Source organism: Plectrocnemia conspersa, unplaced genomic scaffold (genome assembly GCF_051122295.1).
Source record: "Plectrocnemia conspersa isolate PC_06_02 unplaced genomic scaffold, ASM5112229v1 ptg000014l, whole genome shotgun sequence".
NCBI classification, from domain to species: Eukaryota; Metazoa; Arthropoda; class Insecta; order Trichoptera; family Polycentropodidae; genus Plectrocnemia; species Plectrocnemia conspersa.
The window spans coordinates 29,382,099-29,400,019 of record NW_028277178.1 but is presented as its reverse complement, the minus strand read 5'-3'; the positions used below and the strand labels follow the sequence as shown (position 1 = coordinate 29,400,019).

Sequence of the window (17,921 nt, the reverse complement as noted above, 5' to 3'; positions counted from 1 at the left end):
CCGAAATTGCAGTCTCGGCGCGCTTTTGCACCCGTTGACAGGACCATAAATTCATTAGCCGACGTGGATTTTTCACTCGTTAGTTCTGACCCCTTTTTATGACGATGTCCCGACTCCACACCTTCGCTTCGCCTGGACACAATCAAGACGATGGCGAATTCTACCTGCGAAATCGCGATCCGGATTCTGCCCCTCTCGTTGTTAATTTGATTGATAAGGCCCGTCAATCAAGGTGTTTTGACGGGATTTTTAATTGAATGCGATGATTTGGATCGGCGGCTATAAAGTGTTTCTTGTTACAAATAAAATATTAGAAATATTTTTAATCAATTTTAAACGAAGGCTTTGAATGGGGCTGAGAAAAGTGGAACACAGCTCGCATATAATAAAATGTTCTAGATATCTATTGTATAAAAGTCTCGTGGGTTCTGAGTTTTGCTATGTAATAATTGCTATACTTAAACTATGCTTCCAGTGTGAGCTAAACATATTTTTTTATTTATTTTCAGGTAATAAAAGCTCAAGCTAAGTTGCTTAGACTATTTATTCTGTTGTCACAAGAAAGTTGCACACTACATGTACATTACAAGTAAGCATTATTTATTTCTATACGTGCTCAAATTTTATAGTAACGTTTAGAAAGTGTTTAAGTTAAATGATCAACTAAACCTGGTATCAGCAATTTTTTTGTAAAGAGCCAGATCGTAATAGGCTTCACTTATGCGAATAAATTTAATTGATTTTTTAAGATCAATTTTATCAAAATTGGGGTGTTGTCAAAATTTATTGCAAATAGTCATCTGTTAATTCTGACTTAAAATCGTGATTTTCTGTTATTCATCTTTGAAAATGTATTTTCACATAGTTGCTGTTAAATACAAATCCTTGAGCATATGATCTTAATTGTCTATATTCTTCCCCTGGAAGAGACATTTATAGAATTATGTTTTTAATAGTTTATATTTTTGGAACACTTCTTTAAGCATAACATCAATTTGCATATAAAACACTTACAATTGAAGTTCAAAGGAAAAACGCTGCTAAAACTGTAGTTCGAGCATAGAAAATATTTCTTCTGCAATTTTTTTTTATAATATAGACTTACTTCACAATTTTTGACATCACAGTAAAATACAAAGCAGCTTGGCATGATTTGTGACTAGGATTCTTAGTTATTCGTAGTTTTTTCTCGTTAATAAAAAAAAACAATTAAAATAAAATATTATTTATTAAAAAAATATTGGTTAATAATATTTTTTTAATATTCAATAATTACCTTTATAATAGTGATTTTTTTTATTTCAATAAATATGTAGTTTGTTTATTATTCTGTTTAATAATTTATTAGTTGTAAAGAAATTGTAATAAATCTATGGGTCGTCCCGGTAGATTCGGTGTAGCTCCGTAAGTTCTAAGCAAAGTGGTTTTATGGTCCAGAATACTTTATTCAATGGTTCGGGGTGAAACCTGACATTAAACACATCTCATTGAGACAACAATTTTTGTTCCTAAGAGCGTTGATCCTCAATATTGTATATTTAATTAAATATACTTATTTAATAATTATTCAAGTAAATAACTTTAGTCGTTCAGTTTTATTAATCTGTCAATTAACTAAATATATTAAATTTTATGATGATAAATAATACTCAGTATGATAAAATATGCAGACACAAGACACTAGTTTCTGTAAAAATATCGTTTCAAATCAAATTTTATTGATTTATATCATTAAAGTTAAGTTCATTACTTTTATATTCGCAGCTCACTGTCGGTCAGATTGTTTTTATATTTATTTTTAATAATAATACTGATTGATTGAGCTAAAAATTGAACATTGAAAGATCTGAGGTAGATATTAATATATCATTCTTATGACCTTGCATTCATGCGATTCTAAATCCATTCCCAACATTTTTTATCCCACAAAATATAAATAGGTGCAAGTTTTTTCAATCTTTCGTTCACATTCCAACCGGTAGATGCAGGTCATTGCAAAAATTATCGCTTTTAAGTTGCAAAACAGGATGAGAAATTCCTAGGAAGTGCAACTGTCGTAAATAACACACCAATAACGTCACAGCCAATTTGATAATAACGCATAAACGCCGTTTGAGAAGCGACAGATGTGCAGAGCTGCCGCAAATAATCCGCATAATTGGCAAAAATAGAACAACGAGAGAAGAGGCAGAAGTGTTCGACGAAATATAAATTAGTCCCTCGAGACTCGTTACGAACTGTGAACATTTCAATACACTCACCAGAGGTTCGCCTTGAATGAATTATCCTCTTCTTGCTCTCGCTCTTGACTAAATATCTAATAATTGTTGCATTGGAACTCATGTGAATTATAGTCTTACTTTTCCGCATATTTTTATCTGATACATTCAATAATGCTCTTTAAAAATAATAAAGCACTCGTGTTTTTGTGTTCTTGCTCAAGGACTTGTTCTAGAGCTTTTCTTTTTTATGTTGATTTTATCATCATCTGGATATTGTTATCTTTAAATGTAATCTATTCTAACAATATGTTAAACCGTTCAAATTAACGCTATGGCGCTTATCAGCTCGTCAACACAAGTATCGGGGTATAATAGCTAAGAAAAATCTTGGCGAAATTTTAGCGGATTACGGTCGAGTTAACCGGTCCGATTTGATCTCCAGAACACCTCTGTCCTCGAACGTGTTTCTGAGATAGTGTAATGAGAATTCAACTTGACAGCCGTGAAGCCTTCTTATGGCACCGTATAAATCCGTCGCTTATCAGATAAAAACGCTACGTATTTAATTTCACGCGGACGTCGAATTTATGCTGTCCTGTCGTCTCAGGAGACATGCCCGCTCACGATTTTCTAATTATCGTGAATTATTTTTATTCACGAAAACTATAAATCACCCACGTGACTGTAATCCTGTTTTAGAATCTGACCAATCAAAAAATTGCATCCCTCACCCTTTCACCAAGTAAGTAAATAATTTAGTCAGATGTTAATAAATTAGTTTGGTAATCTTTCAAACAAAACATGTACCTATATAGGTCGTTAGTAGGTTGTATTATTAAGAAAATATTTTTTTGTGGTATCTGTGTGGCTATTGTGCAATTTTAGGTGTTGTGCAATGCTGACTTCGAATGTTTTTTTAGGCCAAAACATTGTCATTTTGAAGATTTAAAATAAGCCACATACTTATATTAAACATATTCTACAGCTTTTATTATATTTTTATGTTGTATCTGTTTTATTGAGCTTATGTCATATCGTTGCATAGTTGTATAGTTAATAATTTAACGACGCTGTTTTTTCCCAGATATATAATCTTTCTCAGAATATTTTTTTATTATCGTTTAAACCAGTATTTCTCAACATTTAATAAAAAATAAGTAAATCATAATGTTTACCAATATAATTAAGAAACTAGTTACGACTCTTAATAAAAAAAAATGAACATTAACATTAACTAATTTTGATCTTTTAGATACAAAAAAATTGAAAAATAATAGGGTTAACGGCTTATACCACAGGTCTATCTTCCTAGTAAATAAAAATTCAATATAAAATTTAAAAAAAAAATATGTACAGTTTTCTCATTTAAATACACACCTTAGCAAAAGGTTGTTTTTTTAACTGCTTTTCAAGTTATGGCTTAAAATGCTTAAGAAGCAGTTTTTCAAATATCTTATAAAAAATGTATGGTTAGGCATATTTTCAACATATTCTTCTGATTATGGTATCATAATCAATTATGCTGTCTTTTATTGCTCATGCACATTTTCAGTCTAAACACAGCTGTAAATGTATGAGTAAGTTTCTCAACAGTTCTTTCTAACTTTGTCCAATGATGGAATATTAATGTTTTGTACTTATTTTCATGATTTTTAGAAAATATGTGGTTAGCGTCAGATGATTTATTTACGCTTAAATTTTACATAGTATAAAAATAGAGTAGCTGAATTAATCAGGCCCCATAAATATTTTTGTTTGCTGTTGGATAGTGTCCAAAATGATTTGCAAAAAGTTTTCTAATTTTTTAGCTAAATTTTTTCGAAGTACTGTTTATTTTAAAAATGAAAGCGTGGTGGTTGTATTTTATATATTTATTTTCAGAACTTTTTACATTTTTTTAAATATAATATTGTTTCCTTAGATAATCAAGATTTGTAAATATAGATAAAATTTAGTTGAGTTTTTTTTACATCATTAATACGATACATTTTTATTAAACCCACAACTCATTATATTTAATATTTATACATAGATAATATTAAATTATTCATCTTATTTTAAATAGATTATATATAATAGAAAGCATTCATTCAGCAATTTTATTTGTTATCTAATTATTACAATTGTTAAAACACATGCTTGCAAATAGTAATTTTTGTTTTGAGTAATGTGACATTTTTATCTATTTGTAAATGTGTACAAAAAATGTAAAAGTCGTAAAGAATAGCAGTTATGAAAATTAGGTGGCTTTAGTCTGTTTTTCGAGTCGAGTTAGTGATTCTTGAAAGTTGTTGATTTGTGATGTGATCGAATGTCACATATTTTATAATGCTCCTTAAATGAAGTTTGGAGGAGATAATGTAAATTTAGAGTCAATCGCGTTAGTGTTTAGCCCTACAAATAATAGTCTGATAATAACAAAAAGTCATTAGTAGATTTTTAGTGGTGTTTTAAAGCTTTTTAAGAAAAGAGTTTTTATGGTAATTGATGGCCGTTGAAAGCTTGTGTGCCTATTGTGCAATTCTAGGTGTTATGCAATGCTGATTTTAAATGTTTTAATAAGCCAAAACACTGTCATTTTGCAGATTTACAATAACTATATTTTTATGTTATATCTGTTTCACTGAGCATATACCATATCGTTACATAATTGTATAGTTAATATAAAGCAATATAATTTAACGACACTTATAATATATATTAATAATCTTAGATTTTTTTATTATCATCTAAACCAGTATTTCTCAACATTTTATAATAATACACAGATCCCAATTTTTATGCATATAATTAAGAAACAAGTCACGATAAAAAAAATTGACTCTTAATAAAAAAAATATTTTTAATATTTTCTTAAAAACTTTTTTTGTTTTATTTTTATCTAAAAGAAATTATGAATGATATGTGTTATATTTTTTGTCTATATTTACATAATTGTGTGTTAGATAAATTAATAACACATTATTTAGTAACAGCACACATTTTTTTTTCAATAAACTTTCATATGCTTTTTATTATACAAAATACAATATTTTACCCAAAATGGGTACAAAAAAATGTAGGTTTCAGTATTGAATGGTGGGGTCGAATTTACGAGCTGAGTGATGATTGATGATGAGTGATTGGCAAGTGATCTGTTCCATATTTTATAATATTTTTTTGAGGTAGCTTGCATTAATAAAATAAATAAAAAATGAGAGTTAATCTAATTATTCACACTCAAGTTTTGAATGACCGTCCGATAATTACAAAGAATATTTTTCTGCTTTAGTGAGTGTCTGCTGACTGATTTTCTGCGCTTAGTGATGATGTAACATATTTTATATTAGTTTTTAAAACAAGCTTGCATGAATAAGGGCAATGAAAAATAATTTATTCGCATTAGGGTCTAACTCTACCTCCAAGTCTTACTCATACTTTCAAGGCCACATGTTAACAAACAGTTTGTCTTCCACGAAATCACTTGACAACACTTCAACTAAGTAATTTACGCAGCAAATATGCGCTGATTTAAATATGTAAAAGAGTAAAGGTCTTTTAATGTTAGATATAGAAAAAGCCTTCGACACGGTTTGATTCATAAACTATTTAAATACAAAACTTATACTATCTGTTACGCATAATATGCTCTTACCAGAGAAGTAGAAGCTATATTTTTCCTGAAGTTCCTTAACCCTTTAAATACCAGCGACTCTCATATTTTTATAAATTCTCAACCCTTATTTTGACGCACTAATGTTTAAAAAAATAGCAGAGAATCCTTAAGATTCAATGTTTTATATTCGCAAAGCTTATCTTTAGTTAAGCAAAATATTTTGAAATTATGGTATCACATTGTGTTTTAATACATAAAATCTCACGGGAAAACTCCTCTCGTCGGAATCAAATCGTACCGGTTAACTCGACCGTAATCGTTAGCCGCGGCGGTTAAATTTTAACCGTTCGAAAATGACCAAGATTCGCATTGGGCCGCAGCCAAATGTTTTAACATTACACAAAAGCCACTGTTATCTAACTGTTATGTGTTATTTTGTTATTTTTCGGAGAGCGATGTTATCGGACTCGTTTTGTGTCGTATGTGAAATTGCATCGCTATGTGTGCAGCAGCGGAACGAGTGTGAAAATTCGTGCAAAAACTTTTGGCATTGTTTGCGACGCTATATGTGAATCATCCGATACTGTAGGTTTAGCTGGAATATGTTTTTGTAACGCTCGTTCGATAGTCGGAATTGCGTATGAGATAGGAGCTGTTCATATTTCAAACGGAATGGAAACGCACCAGTGGACTTTTTTGTCAAACGAATAAGCGACACTCGACTGCGGTTTAATAATATACGGCGTTATAAATAACTCTAGTGTGAAAATAAATTAAAATAAACATGCGTATTTTAAAGAAGATGATTAACGATTGTTTAAAAATATACATTAACTAGTGTTAAAAAAAAATAAGCAATTTTGCGTTCTAGAAAAATATAATAAACCAATTTAAAGGTTTTATTTTTAAAGATGATTAGATATTTTATTTACTTAAAATGTTTTGGAAATAATTTAATTTTACAATCAATTTTTCTATATTTTGCATATTTTTTTCGCCAGCTCATTTTTTACGTTATATTAGTATTAAAAAAATTCGGTCTATCCAAATTTATATATTTATACCGAACGCGTTGATTGATTGATGATGATGAGGGTAGACGTACGCCGCTGCATGCAAAATTGCCCTTCGCCGATACATTTCAAATTAATCTGCTTCGATCGATGGCATCGAAGGGTTATTTGGAAAGTAGGCTAGTGGAAAAACACAATTTTAACCGATTCAGTGCCCCGATAACAAATTAAATTTGAAATATTCACTACTACATCTTCAAAGCAATTTTAATATTAATAAAAATGTTACATCTATTCCGTAATATTTTTCCGCTTATTATGTTATTAAAATATTAGATTTTTAAATGTTTTTTAGAAGGGCCTTCAGTTGCTCAATGTCGGGAATGGTGACAAAATGTTTTCCTTTAAGCACGACTTTTATTTTTGCTAAGAGCCATAAGTCGCATGGTGCTAAATCTGGAGAGTAATGTGGATGTGGAAAGAAAGAAACCTTTTTATCGGCCAAAAATTCGCGCTTCAGAAGCACTGTCGTGATGAAAGAGGAATGTATATTGTTTCAGAAACGTTGCAGTACGTCCTTGTGATATTTGGAAATTATAGTGGTTGATCGCACTATGCCCTCACCATCGAAAAAAACAATTAGCACGAAGTTGAGGTTCGACTTTGATTGACGTGCATACTTAGGGTGAGGAGAGCCACTCGTTTTCTATTGGGAACCCTGCTTTTTCATCTCAGGGTCATAGCCACACCCAACTTTCATCTCTAGTTATAATTTTGACGATGAAGTCCGGATCTGCATCAAGACTCTTCTTCAATTTCGTACAAACCGACGTACGATTTTTCTTCTGTTCGTCAGTCAAAAGTCTGGGAACAAATTATAAGTTAAAATGCTTTGCATGGACCCATACAAGATATTCAGAAGGTCAATCGCCTATTTAAAGAAACCATTTTTGAACCTTTTTACACGTTTTTTTCAACCGACTCAATCGCTCTTATTACTTGTAAATAGTCTTTAGAGTCACCACATTATCGCTATACACTGATTTTAACATTTCATGAGCTTCTTTGGCACTTTTTTGCAAATTAACGCGTTGTTCAAAATCGATGATGCGCGACAAACACGGTAAACACGACCTCACTCTTCCGGCTCTGGAAGCTGGCTAGCAAGTTACAACTTGTTCAAACTTGACACTGACTATCTTAACGGATCAGGCTATCGGACTTTTGCTTTTAATGAATGTAACAGCAGCATTTGCTACTATAAAAATTCACTCACCCTACTTTACGCTCGGGATAAGGATGCCGGTTTGCTATTGTGTGCGTGTACATGTATATGAGAGGAAGAAGCAATGTAACGTGTACTTAATTTTCTCGCTTTCTCTTTTAAGGACAGTCGCTGATTCGTCAACGCTAGTATTTGTCATTAAAGTGCAGTGTGGCACAGAAGTTCGATCTTCTCTAGTAATTTATTTTAAATAATTTTGTGTTGATATTGGTTTAACCCAGATATGCCCACTGTCCCATGGGCTGGTCACTAAACTCGTGCCACTGTTTTTTTTATTTATAAATGAAATTTTGAGAGAACAAAATTTCTTGGGCATATCTGGGTTGATTGATATCAAGGCTTCAAATATACACTGTAAGTTATTCGTTCTCTTACCCGTAGATTAAAATATTTTAATTATTTTTCCATTAATCCGTACGTTGTTGGTTTTTTTACACTATTCTCTGTAAGGCTTAAAAAAGTTATTATTCTTATCGTTGCGCCAATGATAATTTTTTAATTTATTCAATGGATTCTAATGATTTATTAGAGTCGTCAAGCCATTAAACAATCTGCGAATAATTTTATATTTTTTTGCTTTTGAAGAATAGCTAAAGACTTCATTATTTTTTTGACTAGTGAAAGATTTTGAATTTTGCAAATATTTAATTAATGTCATCAATGTCTGGTTTCTTCGATTGAAAAAATATTTTTAAGTGTCCGTTGAAATTTCCAACTTAGCTCAGATGTATGTTTGTTAAATAAACATATATTTTCTTTTAAAATAAAAAAAAAAAAATATTCTGAGCGAAATGTTTTTGAGCCACACAGTTCACGCACACAATAACAAACTGGAATCCTTATCCCGAGCGTACTCTATCAAACATTAATCTATATACACATTCTTTAACTGACATTATTAAATATGTATATAAAACAATTATGGTCCACATCTAAGATAGATGAGCACAATCTCACATATTTTTCTAGCTCCTCATAGCTATCGCTGAAAACATCATTGTGATTGTTTTGCAAGCTTATTGAGAAGCTGGATAGCAAGTGTAAGAGGAACGTTCTCAAGCGCTTTTGACTACTAAGAAGGGATAATTGTTTTTTGCGCTCTCCTATGTAGCAAAATTCGGTTTAAATGCTCCTTATTTAATTGTAATAATATTATAAGAGCCATAGTAAGAACGCTAAATAACCGAGCGTTTCCAGTGTGACGGCGACGGCACGATTTTATTGCTTTTGACGTAGATTTTTGCCTTCTGAGAAGAGATCATTGTTTTATTCGCTCTACTATTGGTCAAACTTTGGTTTAAATGTGCTTTATTTTTTGATTCTCATTTGTAATATTGTTATAAAAAGTCTTGATGTCACGATTTTATTGCTTTTGACTTGAAATTCACTATATGGCAACACTGAGCAGCATAGAAAACACGACTGATTATCAAGTAAATATTATGAGTAGATATTTTTAATGCCTAATTAAAATATTTCGCATAAAATATAATTTTAGAAAATATGTCGCAGTGGTGGCTAATTTTTATATTTATTTGTAGCATAGAAAAGGTTAACTTGTACCTATTATTATTTATTCAAGAAATTATATTACGATGCCAAAAAATATATAAAATGCCATTTTTGTCATGAGGCCCGGAATCGTTGTTTTCATAGAGTATTTTAGGGTATTTTATCCAGAAGGCAATTTCTAAAAGATTGTGTCTTTAAATCCTAATTTATATTGGATTATTTAATTGATTCTGTAATATTAGTTAAAAAATATAATATTTAGTATCCGTTTCAGTCATGAAAGGCATAACGAATCTAGGAAGGTTCTCTTCATCGTTCGTCCGACTTGTGTAACAAAATCCGTGGGAGACAAAATCCCTATAGACCGTTTAATTGCCGCCGGGGCGCCGATTTGTGAGAATTTTAACAGTTTGAGCGGCGAAACGCGATAGGCCTACAAAACAGTCTTTTTCCGAATAAGTTATTCCGTTTTAGTCCGTCGCAGGCAAGTGACGATTGTGATTACGGCGCGATAAAATCGCGTATCACGTTACCTCGCAGCGAAGCGGTTAAATTTATTAACTCATACGAGAATATATTCATATTCAACGATGGTGGCTTACTATTTTTTTGTCACCTGGCTTGTTTCGAGGCTCGATAATTAAATCATTAGATTCTGACGATCAATAATTCATGAGGGAATCGTCGAATGCCATATTTCACATTGGCATCGATCGCTTTATTTGACAAAAATATTTCAATCAGACATGCAGCTATTCGAAGCCAAGTATTGCAATGCATCTGTAATTTGCGAAATTAAAAATCATGAAAAAGTAATGCCTTTGCACAAGTGATTCGCATTGAAACTTGTATATGCTTGTGTCGCGATTACTGTATAAAATTAACTGCATAAAAATGTCTACGAGTCATTATTTTTATTACATAATTGTAAAACACGGCGTCAGCTATAGTGCACATTCGCCTCCATTCGAACGACTGTATCGTATTACGTGCGCTTAAATCCGTTAGCCGTCACTTTGTATTTTGTATTTATTTTTTGCGTATTCTCTTACCTCTGACAGGTGGCCGGTTATTAAGCTCGGATACGAAAAGTGTCGAGATCTATTTGTCAAAATGTTTTTTTATCACTGTTAAACCACAACTTTCCATGTAGTCGTTTAAACGAAGATACTGCACATTTTTTGCTTTTTATGACCCTAATAAGTGTGACTATAAACGATAGAAAAAAACTTTGATACAATCTTGTAGCTTAACATTCTGACAAGCATAATGTTACTACATGTTTTAGTTTATTGTGATCTAATACTACTAGTTACACTCAACTTTCATTGCCATTTTTACACTGCTTCTACCTAAATATGTTCTAATGCATCCACTAGCTAAGCTGTGCATATATTTTTACGAGACATCCTGTAGTGTAGCCGGCGAGATTATGACATGTGTTAAGTCTGATTTGAGAGACGTATCGAATTCCGAACAGCATTCTTAAAGCCCCGAACCACCCATATCGATCTCGAACAAGGCACACCACCCTTCATTGTTCGAAATGACAATCGCGCGTCGATGTCCTTCGAAAAACACTTTGAGAAACGCTCGGCATAATAAGGGGGCCTTTGTGACCCCGACGATGAGTGGCAACATTTTCTTTTCAACAAAAAGTAAACACGTGGACCGCAATTTGTGTTTGCGTTTACCGTGATGGAAAATTTTAACCCTGTTAATTGACAGCTCTCGGGTTGGGTCACGTATTTCCCTATGTATGTTTTTTTAGCAAAGAAACGTGTTTTTTTTAGCAGCACAGTGTATATATCGAAGGATGTATTATAATAAAAACATCATTTTGCTCTCATATTGCTCAATCACGATGTTAATTTAAATCTTTATCTTTTTCAACTGTAATTAAAAAATCTAAGAATCTAATAACCTGTCTTAAAATAGTAACATTGGTTTTCTCTCATACATTTAAAGTGATACTAATGAAAATCGATGATCTAAGAATTACTGTTATTTAAAATGCTTAGTTGATAAAAAAAATGCTGCTAATTATTTTAATATTTAATGATTTAATATAATATCTTTAAGATATTCCCAATAGGAAATTCGTCACATTTAGGAAACATCAGATACATTTTACACATACTATCAAATTCTCAATCAATCAACATATTTCAAACAATAAAAATAGCAAATAACCATATATGAATAAGAACAGACATATTTTTTATATCCATAGATTTATTTGTATATAAAACATAATAAATGTTTTTTTATTTATTTACAATATAAATGTAATTGGATGTTTAGTAACATCATCATTGAACTGTTGAGCGAATGATATCATTCTGTATTCACGAATATACCAATAAATATATATATATATATATGCATAACCGTTAATATTTTTAAAGTCATTATAATAAATAATTGAATGTAGCTATTCGCTATGTTTGCTATTGTATTTCCAGTGTAAGCTAACTTTATTTTTTTTCTTTTCAGGTAAAGAAAGCTCAAGTAAATTGTTCAGACTATTCATGATGCTGTTACATGTAAGTCGCCTAGCACTCATTACCCACATGTTGACGCTGTATACTTTAATATGTTTTAAATGTATATAAAAATATCGGGAGTCCCAAATCAAAAATTTTAATAATTGACTAAACCCACGGGTCTAGTCACTGTTATATTTATTTTAAAATCAGTTTTAAAGATAGACGTATTTCTGCAATAATGAACAGTCAACCCCCTATAGCGTAGAGATTGGAACTTCGTTATAGGGGACTAGGCACCCATACAAAATTTGAGGTTAGGTTTTTCAATTGTATTTTCTGAATTTAACGAAATTAGAAAATCAAACTTTTTTCCCCATTTTATGTATTAAATGACCTTGTATTTAATTCGAAAACAAGAGTACGTGCCTTATTTTCTTGTTCCGAAACGCGCGCGAAAAATGTCTTTGATTTTGCAAATGCCAGGGGAGTCAAACGCATTTTTTTGAGTTATTTTTTCTTAAATGCGTTAGTCACATAACATCATTTTTAAAGATAGATGTATCATTTGTGCAATAATGATACATGTACCTATATAAAAAAATCTAGTTTTACTCTTGGAGATTCGGTGTTCGGAGCTCGGCCAAACCAAATTGGACCTATTCTCAGTGCAAATTTGTAGTAAAGTAAAGCAAAAGTTCTTAAGTTAAATTCTAATTGAAGTGATTCAATACGGTAGTGTTTTGGCTTATATACCCTTGTTGAATGGGTTGAAGTCTAACGCCCCTTCCAGTCTGATCATTTGATCAATGTCGATGAATCGGGGTAGAACTAGACTTTTTTAGACATGTTTTTAACGGCGTAATGGTTGATTTAAAAACAACACATTTAGAAACATAGCCATCCTTTTCAATATGCAATTTTTGAGTGCTTTGTTTGTTATGTTTTTGGTGAAAGTTTAGTACTGAATTTTTTTTTTATTAAAATAAGATTTAAATGTGCTGTTAATATATTTCTGCTCGGACATGCCCAATTATTTGTTTGTTACGCCGAAAAAAATCATAGTGACACAATTATATTATTTTGTGACCTTTTTAGCGTGTCTTTTACAACTAATTTCGATGCACAGATTATGGGTGATCCCGACACTGTTATACAAAAATAGTTTAAATATTAAAAATTCATTTTTTGACATGGCGCTTTAAATATACTTTATACTTTAACTCACTATGCATAAAATTACATAGTCTGTAACATATGCATTATTATATCAAATACTAACAAAATTTAAATGGTTAACTGATTGATAATTTTGATTATTTTTTAAATGGGGCAATTGTTAACTAATTTCTAATATTTTAAATAAAATATTTGATGCTTTTAGCAGCAAAACATAGCAGCGATTTCACTTATAAACTGCGATTTTATTATAGGAAAACTTTTACATTTTATCAGTCGCAAATAATTAATAATTATTAATTGACTCGATTATTATTATAATCAAATCGGTCTTAAAATAGCCTATTTTTACAATAAAACTAGCTATGGTAGATATTGTCACTTGGATTAAAATTATAGTTCTTAGCTTGCCTTCAAATATTTTTGTGTTATTTCAAATAAATGCCATTTTATATACATTTTCAAGAGCAGTGAAGTCGAAATCAAAAGCGTAGCTTAATTTTTTTATGAGGTCGTAAAATGATAATGCCGATTCCGACCGCGCGCTTTCCGGCCGTCAACCTAATTTCTCGGCCTTAACATTTACAACTTGCTCTTAACAACTTTTTTATTGACTAATCATTTAATGATACATAATGAAAACTTATATTTTTATTATATCTGAATATTATTTATTTTATGCATTATTTTTTCATACTTATATGAATATTAATTTATCAGACAGCAAAGATTATGGAGCTTAGGCCACATCTTCTAATACAGATCATATAGTGAATCTAAAATATTAAGAACTGAACAATGTGTTTTTTTTTTTGTATTTCATAATATTATTTTTTAATATTTTAAGAGTAACAAAGATAAAAATATTTTTTTAAATGAAATAAAATAATATTCTACAATGGTAAAATTCTTATCTTGTTCTCACATTCTTACCTTTCTTTTAAATAATTAATATTTGCAATTCTTAAAATGCGATGAAATATAATTTAATAAGATGTTAATAAATAAAAATAATTTAGTTAATTAATAAGTTGTGAGTTCCACTAACACTATAGCATGTTTTCATGTTATAAATGTATAAGCACGTATCACGTAACAACTGCATATTTTTCTAAAGGGCAATAATCTTTCAATGCAGTTAAACTTTGTCGAATGTAATATGAAAATTAACAAAAATGAATGGTAAAAAATCACAAGCTAAATTTAAACATACATTTGTTGAGTTCGTCCTTTATATTCTTATCGCCTCATATCAGTATAAATACACATTTAAGATTGTTGTTCTGCATTAATATTTTCTAAATGCAACTGACTTAGATATTAACTCGTTTTAAACTGATTAAAAATCAGTTTTATTTTTATCAAAATTAATATTCATTACGCCCGAATGACAAGCGTAATTTTTTTAAACAAAATTATATATTGATTTGACCTGATAGCAAAACATGTCCTTAGAAATATTCTCGCGTTAAATAATTCAGTGCACATTAAATTATAACACATTAAGCACCATCATGCCATCGCTCGTTTTAATTAAATTTAATCGAAAAATTGATTCGATTGTGTGGTACTCGTGGCGATGATTGATTGACATATTTACATCGTAACCGACCGATATCCATCGCCGTTGTAATTTATATAATAGAACGCGACCAAAGCGTCTCTTCCGGCGGTACTTTTACCAATACCACAATCTGATCAATACGTAATGATTTAAATCGATTTGTGCGCATATAAAATATAAATACGACAGTCGTGCCCTTCTACAAATCGGGCTGAGCTTTTTCGTTGCACACCGACAGAATATTATATTGGCCACCCAAGCTCTACCTATATTAGGATAATAAAGATACACCTTTGTGTACCTTTAAACGTACATAAAGATTAGAAGCGAAGCTACGAGATTACGATACATTTTATTATTTAGTCCAATTCTTAGTAGAATACACTCGCATTTTATTTATTAGATTAATATATCATTTTAAATAGATAGATACATACAGATACATTAAAAAACCGGGTCAATGAGAAACGTCATTGCAATAGTCATGCTAGAGTAATTTATATATATATAGAGGTGTTTGATTGAAACGAATGAAGACAAGGAGCAAAAAATACTCATTTTGTTAGCAAAAAGAAATCGTTTGATTGATGAAAAAAAAACATACATATATGCTAGTAACGGGTTTTGGTTGAAAATCACGAACGAAATAAAGGACTGGCTCAATGACAGATTCTCGGGGCTCAGAAGAATTTCAGCTTATCAAAAACAGGTATGTACGTGATCCGAAAACCACTAGTCACGGGACGAGATGCTCTTTATGTGCTCTCTTATATGTATGTGTACTGAGAATAATAAAAATCCATCATTTCGGATTTTTATAAACGAAAACTACTCTCCAGGCAATGTCTTATATATTTTTTTTCATAAAAGTCTGAAAAAATAATAGTTAGCATAAAGTAGTATATATTATATATAACACGTTGATCTTATTTGTTTCAATTATGTATATCATAAGATGTATTCCAATAAGGAGCATTTTCACGCTTCTGCTTTGAAAAATATAATACATTTGTATTATTAAGCTCGAGATAACAATAATAGATTTTTAAGTTAGTCATACACATTTTCTAAATATTATGTCGTAGAGCCGCCGGTCTTCTTAAGTTTTGAATCAAACTTCAAATTGTAAAAGTTAAGAATACTCTCAGTTGAAAAGGTCCGACTCCTTAGATGTACATATATTGAGTCTAAAATATCTCCGTTTTTAGGAGAGGGAAAGATCCTCATTTGTTCATCCAAGTTTGTCTTTACCAATTATAAATTATTTACAAAATTCCATACTAATTGCTATGTCAAATGAGATAGCACCGTTTCTCAGAATCAGATTAAAATTGCTTTCAAAGAAATTATGATTTGCTGATATATATTTCAGACACGCTTTTTTGAGAAGTTCCGAAAAACGGTCTTTCTCATTTTGAAAACGGTAGCCACAATAGTGATCTTTTTGTAGCTAGTTATTTTCATTTGATTACCTGTTGCTAGTCTCTGATTTTAGGAGGTTGAGAAATTCATTTGTTAAATAGTATTTTTCAATTTGTTTCAAATTGCATGATGTCGAGCGGCGAAATTCCTCTGTAAAATAACGTTATTTTTGCCGATTTATAGATTAATTGATTTATAAATATCGATTTCGCCTGATTCGCCATATTATTATATTGCGGTTATTTGAAAAACTCTTATATTTATAAGAGTTTTTAAAATATTTATATTTTTTAGTTATTCTGTCGGTTTTTTTAAGACATTATAACTGACGTAACTCTAATTATATCGCGATGAAAATTATTTAAAAAAATAAATCTTGTAAATATTAGCTAGTTTGAGTTACCATATTGATTAAATACAGTACATATTCAATACAATAAAAAATCTTTAAAAATTAAGAGGACAAAAACTTTTTTTAATAAAAATTTAAATTTAAAAAAATGTAAAAACATTCATTGCACATTTTTTATACAGAAATTTAAAAGAATTTTTTGCATGTTGCAGCTGCGCTTCGTAATTTATAATTAGTGTATTTTTTTTATTTTGTTGAATACATACGAGGTATTTACCAATAAAGAACTTTCACTAACTAATATATACGGCCCAGTTCGATTTTAAAATAATCATTACAATATTCACCCATGAGATTAGGAAAATCTAGGCAAACCTAATATGTAATGATCGATCGGAATTACAATTATATATTTTAATATATTTAGCACTAAATTCTATAATATTTTATAATTATAATATATAACATTATAATTATATACTATAATATATTAAATAAGGTCCATATTTGTTTTGAACCCAAGACTTTCGAGTCAAAACTCAGAGACTTATACCACTCGTCTATCATTACTGGCTTTATGTTTATATTCCTGTTATGCATTTTTGTACCCTTTTGGTAAACTTTAAATGTAAATAAGTTATCATCTTATAGTGTATTCAAAACCATAAAAAATGTAAAGAGGGCAAGAACTATTTTTATTAGAAGTTGAAATAAAAAAATAAATAGTTTTTTAATTATAAAAAACTGTAAGGGCACATAATAATATATTACAATATTAAAAAAAAATTTCATTAATTTTATTACAAATTGCAAAAAAAAATATTTTTTTTTTTAAATAAAAAAATAATATATAGCAATAATAAAAAATCTTTCATTTCACATTTTTTACCCAAAAATCTTCATAATTTTTGTGACTTTTGCCCGTCGAATTTTTGTTGCATGTTGCAGCTGCGCTTCGGAATATATATTAATTAATTTAATATGTAATGCATGGATTTTCTTTACATGCATTCTTTGCACCATTCTGGCAAAGAATGGTGCAAAGAATATTTTACCGGCAGCTGCTTATAACTACGCGCTTATAAATTCGCACTTTGCTCTCATAATCTCAAGCTTTTGCACTCTAAACTGTTCTTATTTGTGATATTTAGATACAATTTAATGTCAGACATTCAAATATAATATCAATAGTATATTATAATTGAGTACAAAAAACTATATTTAATATGTAAATAAGTTAAATTTTAAGTCATACTAAAATTAAAAATGCAAATATTATTTTTTTTTTGTA

The 17,921-nt window shown here is 30.1% G+C and overlaps 1 protein-coding gene and 1 long non-coding RNA gene across 3 annotated transcripts in view; both read left to right on the top strand.

Annotated features, from left to right (window-relative positions):
- Nucleotides 1-17,921, top strand: part of NetA (Netrin-A) — a 238,349-nt gene that overhangs the window by 89,880 nt on the left and 130,548 nt on the right. The window lies entirely within an intron of this gene.
- LOC148226746 (uncharacterized) overlaps nt 510-17,921 on the top strand; it is a 69,295-nt gene continuing 51,883 nt past the window's right edge. Inside the window, exons 1-2 of the long non-coding RNA XR_015812210.1 lie at nt 510-589; nt 12,124-12,173. This is a non-coding gene — a long non-coding RNA (uncharacterized LOC148226746). The remainder of the gene's footprint in view (nt 590-12,123; nt 12,174-17,921) is intronic.